The following is an 8,387-nucleotide window of genomic DNA, read 5'->3' as shown; positions in this document are numbered from 1 at the left end:
GTTTCCTCTTTTGTTCAGGCATCTGCACCCGCTGCTTTTAAACTCGCCGGGCGCTGCAACGGCACCCGTTTTCCCCGGCGAGTTTTCCCTACCTGGCCCCTGCAGAATCGCGGCGGCGCCCCCTGAGAAGCCTACCCCGAGGCTGCGGCCGATTTTTCCTTCTCCAGGCCTCTGCCGCCCAGAGCGTTGTTTCTCCCCCTCGTGCGTGCGTGTGTGTGTGTGTGTCAGACAGAAACGGGCGGCAGAGGCTCGGAGAGGAGTTAGGGTACACCGGGACTCCCAGGCGCGGACCCGGGTGTCCTTTTTCGCAGCTTGCCAAGCGGTCGGGAGCCGCGACTTGTTGCTTCTGTGTGACTCTTGGGAAGATGCAGAGGGTCCTCTGGCAAAAGCAGATGCGCCCTGGCCGGCCGGGCGCTTCTTTGCTTTCTTTTCCAATCCCCTCCCCCAAAATGTATTGTGGTCGGTATTTGGCGACCGAGTCCAGGAGGAGGAGGAGGAGGAGGAGGAGGAGGAAGAGGAGGAGGACAGGTGAAAAGGCCGAGGCTTTGTTATGCGCTGGATGCTCTGGCTTCCCCCCCTCCCTGCCTGTACAACAGGTAGCGATGTCAGAAGCCGGGAAAAGCAGTGCGCCGAGTCCCGGCCGAGGCGACGCTTTTGTTCTCCTCGCCTGGATGCGCTTCCAAAAGTGAAAGGAAAGAGGCTTCACCCAAAACTTGCTTCCCGTTTTCCTCCCCCTCCCCCCTTTTCCCTTTCTCCCTCCTCCCAGCGCGGCGCTTTGAGTAGTAGCCCTTCCACTCCCCGGCTCCCATCCCGGGTTCTTGAAAGCCCCAGTTTTCGTCCTTGGGTACGGGAAGAGGACTCCCGGCGCCCACCCGGCCAAATTGCGAGGGGAGATCGTTCTCCGCGCCTGTCAAAGGGGACCCAAACAAAGAGGTGCATTTGCCGGAAACAACGATCGGAGGGATTCTCCTTGCCTCCTCCGCCTCCATGAAGATTTGTTTTTCTGGGAGGCTCACTTAGAGGGAAGTTTTGAACTGGAAGCCAGGGATGAGGCGAGAAACCAACAGCCTGCGTCCGTCTCTCTCTTTATGTATATTTCTGTATATATCTTATCTCGGGATCTAGACCTTTCGAAGGAGAAGGGGCGGCTGGAGTTCGTGAGTTGCTGTGGGACCCAAGGGTTGGGGGAAGAGAGATGGGAGGGAAAAGGGGAGAAACCTGCCGCTGGCTAGTTCTTTGTCTGATCGGGGAGCCTGAACAAAAGAGGAAACTCGGTTGAACTCTTCATCTCCCTGTCTGCCTTATCTGGTCTTTCAAGAGGAGGGTATTCCTTTCACTTCTTGAACTTTCCCAAAGACTTGCAAACTTTTCCAACCATTACTTCCAAGGATCTTTGATTTTTATTTTTCCCCTTGCAACCTAGAGGAAAAGGAAGGTGAGCTGTTGATCTAAGTTTCTCTCTTCTTCCTTTGTAATTAAACTGGAAGTTTTACGTGTGGAAGGGGTAATCTGATTTTTCCTTCTCCAGGCCTCTGCCGCCCAGAGTGTTGTTTCTCCCCCTCGTGCGTGCGTGTGTGTGTGTGTGTCAGACAGAAACGGGCGGCAGAGGCCTGGAGAAGGAAAAATCGGCCGCAGCCTCGGGGTAGGCTTCTCCAGGGGCGCCGCCGCGATTCTGCAGGGGCCAGGTAGGGAAAACTCGCCGGGGAAAATGGGTGCCGTTGCAGCGCCCGGGGAAGCGTAGCCTGCTTGACCCACGGCCTCTGAAATGTTCAAAATCCAACTTTTCTGCTTTTTGAAACGCACCACCGGCTGCTCCGTCCAGAAGCCCAGATTCGGGAGAGCTGCTTGGCTTCCACTTGAGCCCATCTATGTCCGCGAGCCCCCCCCACTACCCCTAGACCTCCGCCGGCGGCAGAGGCTGGATCCGCGCTCCGCAAGCCTCTGCCGCCGGCGGAGGCTGGATCCGCGCTCCGGAAGCCTCTGCCGCCGGCGGAGGCTGGATCCGCGCTCCGGAAGCCTCTGCCGGTGGCAGGGCGCGGATCCAGCCGCCGGCGGAGGCTGGATCTGCGCTCCGCAAGCCTCTGCCGCCGGCTGGATCCGCGCTCTGCCGCCGGCTGGATCCGCGCATGCAGGCAAATCCTGCTAAAGGGCTTTTCCCCCCCACTGGATCCGCGCTCCGCAAGCCTCTGCCGCCGGCGGAGGCTGGATCCGCGCTCCGCAAGCCTCTGCCGGTGGCAGGGCGCGGATCCAGCCGGCGGCAGAGGCTTGTGGAGCACGGATCCAGCCTCCGCCGGCGGCAGAGGCTTGCGGAGTGCGGATCCAGCCTCCGCCGGCATGCAGGCAAATCCTGCTAAAGGGCTTTTCCCCCCCACTGGATCCGCGCTCCGCAAGCCTCTGCCGCCGGCGGAGGCTGGATCCGTGCTCCGCAAGCCTCTGCCGGCGGCAGGGCGCGGATCCAGCCGGCGGCAGAGGCTTGTGGAGCACGGATCCAGCCTCCGCCGGCGGCAGAGGCTTGCGGAGCGCGGATCCAGCCTCCGCCGGCGGCAGAGGCTTGCGGAGCGCGGATCCAGCCGGCGGCAGAGGCTTGTGGAGCACGGATCCAGCCTCCGCCGGCGGCAGAGGCTTGCAGAGCGCGGATCCAGCCGCCGGTGACAGAGGCTCGATCCGCCGTTCTGCAAGCCTCCGCCGCCGGTTAATACCCTGTATTCAGCTCTGGGAAGTGGGGGGAAGGGGGAGAGAGAGGGAGTTTGGGAGGAGGGGGAGGGGGAGCTCCACGGTGCAAAAATAAAGCCCTGCCGCTCTTCGCGTTGCTTGCCCGACTGGCTGTCACGGGACCGCACGGATCGCCTCGCTCCCACCGGCAGCTGATTCCTTCAAGTTTGGTCTCGAGCGATTTTGCATTTTCTCCAGTGCTGAAAGCCACTCGGCGGATCCCAGCCTCGGCTTATACTTGAGTCAAGAACTTTTTTCAGTTTTTGGGGGTAAAATTAGGGGTCTCGGCTTATACTTGAGTCGGCTTATACTCAAGTATATACGGTAAGTTAAAGGAACAGTCTTGATGGAGCACTAGGTCTTTTTCTGCCATCAGTCTGTTTCTATGTTTTTATCCCATACTCATGGGGTTGCTCTTGAAAAAAACACCTTGAATTTACAGATGGTCCAGAATGCAAAGCCATGCACAATGTTGGGTTTCCTCATGTTCTTCCACAGAACACCCATATTCTGATGGCTGAACAGGCTCCCAGTTTCTTTCTAAATGCAATTGGCATGCCAAAGATCTGTTCCCTAAAACATTGCCACTTTATAGGCCCTCACAAGCCTGCCCTTTCTGGTGCAATTCCTGCCCTATTGAAGCCACTTGCCCTTGAAATCCAATAGGCCCCCATCTTCTTAAACTTCTGGAGAGTTGCTACTTTTACCTGATATTTGGGATAAGGTAAGGTCAGTGCAAGATAAGAATTTGGTGGATTACCTCAGAGAAGGGAAGTTGTTGCACCAGATATTTCTTCTTTTAATTTTATTATGTTGTTTTTGTTTTTACTAGTTTTTTATAGTGGGAATTTTTTTTGCTGGACTATAAGAATATACCATTTGCTGAGGCTTTCCTGTCTATCAGTATCACATCTCATCCAAAGGGGGTTTTTTTGAAATTTGAAAGACTATAAAAGAAATGTTACTTTCTTTTCTCAGATACCAAAAAATGCACCAAGTGCCCAGATGATCAATATCCAACCAAGAACCGAATCGAATGTATTACAAAAAAAATAACCTTCCTGTCCTATGAAGAACATCTGGGCATCATCCTCATTTCCTTTGCTCTACTCTTCTTCCTAACCACAGGCCTTGTTTTAATCATATTCCTTAAATATCTAGAAACTCCCATTGTCAAAGCCAACAACCGGGACCTCTCCTTTACCCTCCTGGTCTCCCTCCTGCTTTGTTTTTTGTCTCCCTTTCTCTTCATTGGACAACCAAGGAAAGCCACCTGTCTTCTCCGACAAACAATGTTCAGCATTGTCTTCTCGGTATCCGTCTCTTCTGTGTTGTCCAAAACAATCACAGTAGTGCTGGCCTTCCTGGCCTCAAAACCAGGGAACAGGATGAGGAGATGGTTGGGGAAGAGTTTGGCCAACTCCATCATCCTTTCTTGTTCAGGGGTCCAAATTTTTATCTGTGTCATGTGGCTAGGAGTTTCTCCACCATTCCCTGACTCTGACCTGCACTCCCAGCCTGGAGAGATCATCCTTCAATGCAACGAAGGCTCTGTCACTATGTTTTATACTGTCCTTGGCTACATGGGTTTCCTGGCTGCCATTTGCTTCACAGTGGCTTTCCTGGCCAGAAACCTGCCTGGGGCCTTCAATGAAGCCAAACTGATCACCTTCAGCATGCTGGTCTTCTGCAGTGTCTGGATCTCCTTCCTTCCCACCTACCTGAGCAGCAAAGGAAAATCTATGGTGGCCGTGCAGGTTTTCTCCATCTTGTCTTCTGCTGCTGGGCTGTTGGGTTGCATCTTCTTCCCCAAGTGCTATATTATTATCCTGAGGCCAGATCTAAACACTAAGGAACATCTAAGGGTAACAGTAGGGACCTGATAATGAAATGGTTTCTTATGCTCGTAACATTTGATTATTGATTGCAATTGTTGTTGGTTTAAATGCTTCGTCTTCCTCTAGTTAACAGTTTGGTAATTTAAAATCCAAGATAATAAAAATAATTAGATTGATAAAATTAAAATCTAACATCATCAAATAATAAAATTAATTAATAATTAATATTTGTGTTCTTTTAACTGTTGGTCGACCTCCTTTTCCTTACCATACAGGTTAGCTAATATTCAACAACAACAACAACAACAACAACAACAACAACAACAACAACAACAATAATAATAATAATAATAATAATAATAATAATAATAATAATAATAATAATAATAATAATAATAATAATAATGTTGGAAGGGACCTTGGGGGTCATTGAGTCCAACTCACTGCTCAGGCAGGAAACTCTATACCATTTCAGACAAATGGCTGACCAGTCTCTTCTTAAAAACTTCCAGTGTTGGAGCATTCACAGCTTCTGGAGGCAGGTTGTTCCACTGCTTAATTGTTCTGTAAGGAAATTTCTCCTAGGTTGCTTCTCTCTTTGGTTAGTCCTTCTCTTCATTAGACTAGACATACCCAATTCCAGCAAACATTCCTTACATGTTTTAGCCTTCCTGCAGGCTCCCGTCTCTCTTGCCCTCAACCCTTTTTCCCACCACTGGGGTCCCAGCCCCTTTTTTGCCCCCTCCCCCAGGGGCACCAAGAGTCCCCTCTCCTCTCCCCACCCAGCCCCCTCCTTACCGGGGTTCTCCTTCCCCCCTTCGCTTCCAGGGATCCAGGCCAGCACCCCCACTAGAAGCAGCCTCAGGGGGCCCCAGCAGAGTCCATGGATGCTGCCCCATAAGCGCCCCCAAAGAGAGGGGAGAAAGGTGCAGAGGCTCCCAGACCCAGAGGCGGAATCGGGGGGGGTATGGATTAGGAGTGGGGGCTTTTTGCTCGAACTTTGGAATTGGGAGGGACCAGAAAAGCGGAGGGACCGATGGGAATTCTTTCTTTTGTAACGTCATCGGTCTCCAGGCAGAGTCTCCCTTGATTTCACCCAATGCAGGAGATAGTACGGCGCAAAGAGAGAAGCAGAGAAAGTGGGGGGGAAGAGAAATCCCTTCAGTCTTGGGTGGATGCAGCTCAAGGGGGGTTTCAGGCCAGCCCTGGAGGGGAGGGTGGGCTTCCTTTTGCTCTCCCCCCATTGAACTGCCTAGAAGGTCTGGGGGGCTACAGTGGATGGCAGAAGGAGAGGCGCTGTCCCACAGCTGCTGAGGACTTGGAGGTCTCTGAGGTGTCTGACTGGGGAGTCCTTGGGAGCCTTCAGACACACAGAAATGCGTTATCTGGCCTTGCATCAAAAAGGAGGGGGAAGACCCCCCACCCCTCCAAAAAGCTTCTGCTTGGACCCTTTTCCTTCCTGGCGAAGGGGCTGAGTGGGGGGAGGTTTTGTCCCCAGCACTGAAGGGTTTTTTGACCCTTCAGTTTTGGTTCAAGAATGGCTGTTGTTGACCTCAATGGGGGGGAAATCAGAAGGATAGGAAGGGGGAATCCCTCCCTCTATCCATCCATCCTTTCCTTCCTACCTTCCCTCCATTTTTTTCTTTCTTCCTTCTCCTTCCTTCCTTCCCTCCCTCTTTTCCTTCCTTCTTTCCTTCCTTCCTTCCTTCCTTCCTTTCCTTCCTTCCTTTTTTCTCTCCCTCCCTCTCCCGGGTGCAGTTTGTGCTCTGACTGGATCTGGATCGATTCCCCGTTTTATGCTCCATTGTGGGAACCAGCCAGGAAAAGGCCTCTCTGGTGCAGAGCAGCCCTTTCATGCTCCATCCCTGGGAGGGAAACATGTCACGGCCTCACTCTGGAGGGCAGGAGGAGGAGGAGAAAAACGCTCCAATTCCCTGGGGGAACTGTTTATTCTCAGGGGGGAGGCAAGAAATGCCCCCCTTGGAAAGATGTCCCTCAGGGAGAGAAGCCTCAGGGGTGGGTGGGGGAGAGCCGGTGGGCTCTCCTGCATGGAAGGTGCGGGGGTGTCACTGGTGTCCAGGCACTTGTCTCAGGGGTGGGAGCTTCAATTGGGATCCCTGCCTAGATGGGGAGGGACTGGGACCCCACAACCAAAAAGAATTCTTTACATACTCAGATGTGAAAAACCAGATTTTTGCCCTAAGACAATCCCACCTCGGCTGCCTCCCCATGACCCCCTCCCCACCTCAGTCCCAACCAACAAAGTGGGGGTCTCTATCCATCCTCCTGGGGAGATGTGTGGAAGGAGTGAGGTTCATGCAGGCTCTCTTGCCCTTGAACCCTTTCCCAGTCACATCTGGGGTCCCAGCCCCTTTCTCTCCCCCTCCACTAGAAACAGTGAGGGTCCCTTCCAGCCCCTCACCCCCTCCCTTCCAGCCCCTTCTTACCCCTTCCTTCCCCGCTTCACTTCCAGGGAACTGGCCCAGCGCTCCTCCCAGCAGCATGTATATCCCAGGGACGCCCCCAACCCAAGAGGAGGAATCAAGGGGGGTCTGGAGTGGGGATGGAGGAGGCATTTCCTAGGACTTCAGAACTGGAAATGCCCTCAAGGGGAGTAACCAATGGGAATTCTCCCTCCTACCACGTCATCAGTCTCTGGGCAGAGTCCTTTGTCACTTCACCCACTGGTAAACAAAGCGAAGGTGATCCTCGGCTGCAGGGAGGGAAATTTCCCCTCCATCCCCAGGGAGGCCGCATTGCTCTCCGCCCTCCCCAGCCCTGGCATCTTTTGCGGGGGGGATGGATGGGGGGGAGTTTGTCTGGAGGGGTGCAGCTGAGGGGATCAGGGCCCCAAAGAGGGAGGCACTGGGTGTGAATGGGGCAGGAGCCTCACTGGCTTGTGAGGGGCTCAAACCGGCTCCGATCCTGGAGAAAGAGGCCCAGATGAAGCCAGGGGAACCTCCAGCTCCAGCAGTTTTTCAGCCCCAGAAGAAGCTCTCCAGGGGAGGCAGGAATGGGGGTTCTCTGAGGGGTCCCCTCCATCTGGCAGGGCTTTGGGGAGATTGAAGAAGAGGGGGGGGTCCTGCCCACCTTCCTCCCGAACCAGTTCTGGCTTCAGGACTAAACTAGCCAGGATGGTCAATCCGGACACAGGGGAGGCCTCAATCTGGGGAGGGAGAGGAGAGAAGGGAGGACCCTCCTGTGGGGGCAGGAAAGATGAGGAGGAAGAGAAAGGAAGGAGGAATTCCAGGGTTTTTCAACAAATGTATTATTTTATACGACAGTGAAGGGAATGGGTTTGTAGGAAGAGTAATGCAGATGAAGCTGCTGTGGGTTCAAGCCAGGAGAGATGGGGGGTCTGGAGGGACAGGAAAGTCCAGAGTCTCCAGGGTCAGTCTGGATGGTCTCCACCCCTCCCTCACAAGAAAGAGAGGCCTTCAAAGGAAAGCCAGAGGGGTCTCAGCAGGAGAAGCTCCAGGCTGCCCTTCTCCTCCTCTCCCTAATCTAAAATCTTGACCAATTTTCAGAGATTGTGAAAAAGCCAGGAATTCATCAGCTACTGGAAAAAAAACTTCCTTTCCCATCAGGAATCAGGAAGGACGTCAGGATTAATTCATGAGTGCTGTAGAAAAAAAAGAGATGGGGAGAAAATTAGAATATAAAGTGAAACTTTCAGTGCAAATAACTTATTATTCCTCTCTTTCAGCTGCCCCCCCAGACAGGCCCACATTGTGGTGTGTGTGTGTGTGTGTGTGTGTGTGTCTTGATAGGCAGAGACAAGATAGAGGGAGGCTCCGCCCCTTTCAGGAAGGAAAAGAATGGGAAGTACCAGCAATT

Source organism: Vipera berus (genome assembly GCF_964194415.1).
Source record: "Vipera berus genome assembly, chromosome: 2".
Lineage (NCBI taxonomy): Eukaryota > Metazoa > Chordata > Lepidosauria > Squamata > Viperidae > Vipera > Vipera berus.
This window is presented reverse-complemented; position numbering follows the sequence as displayed.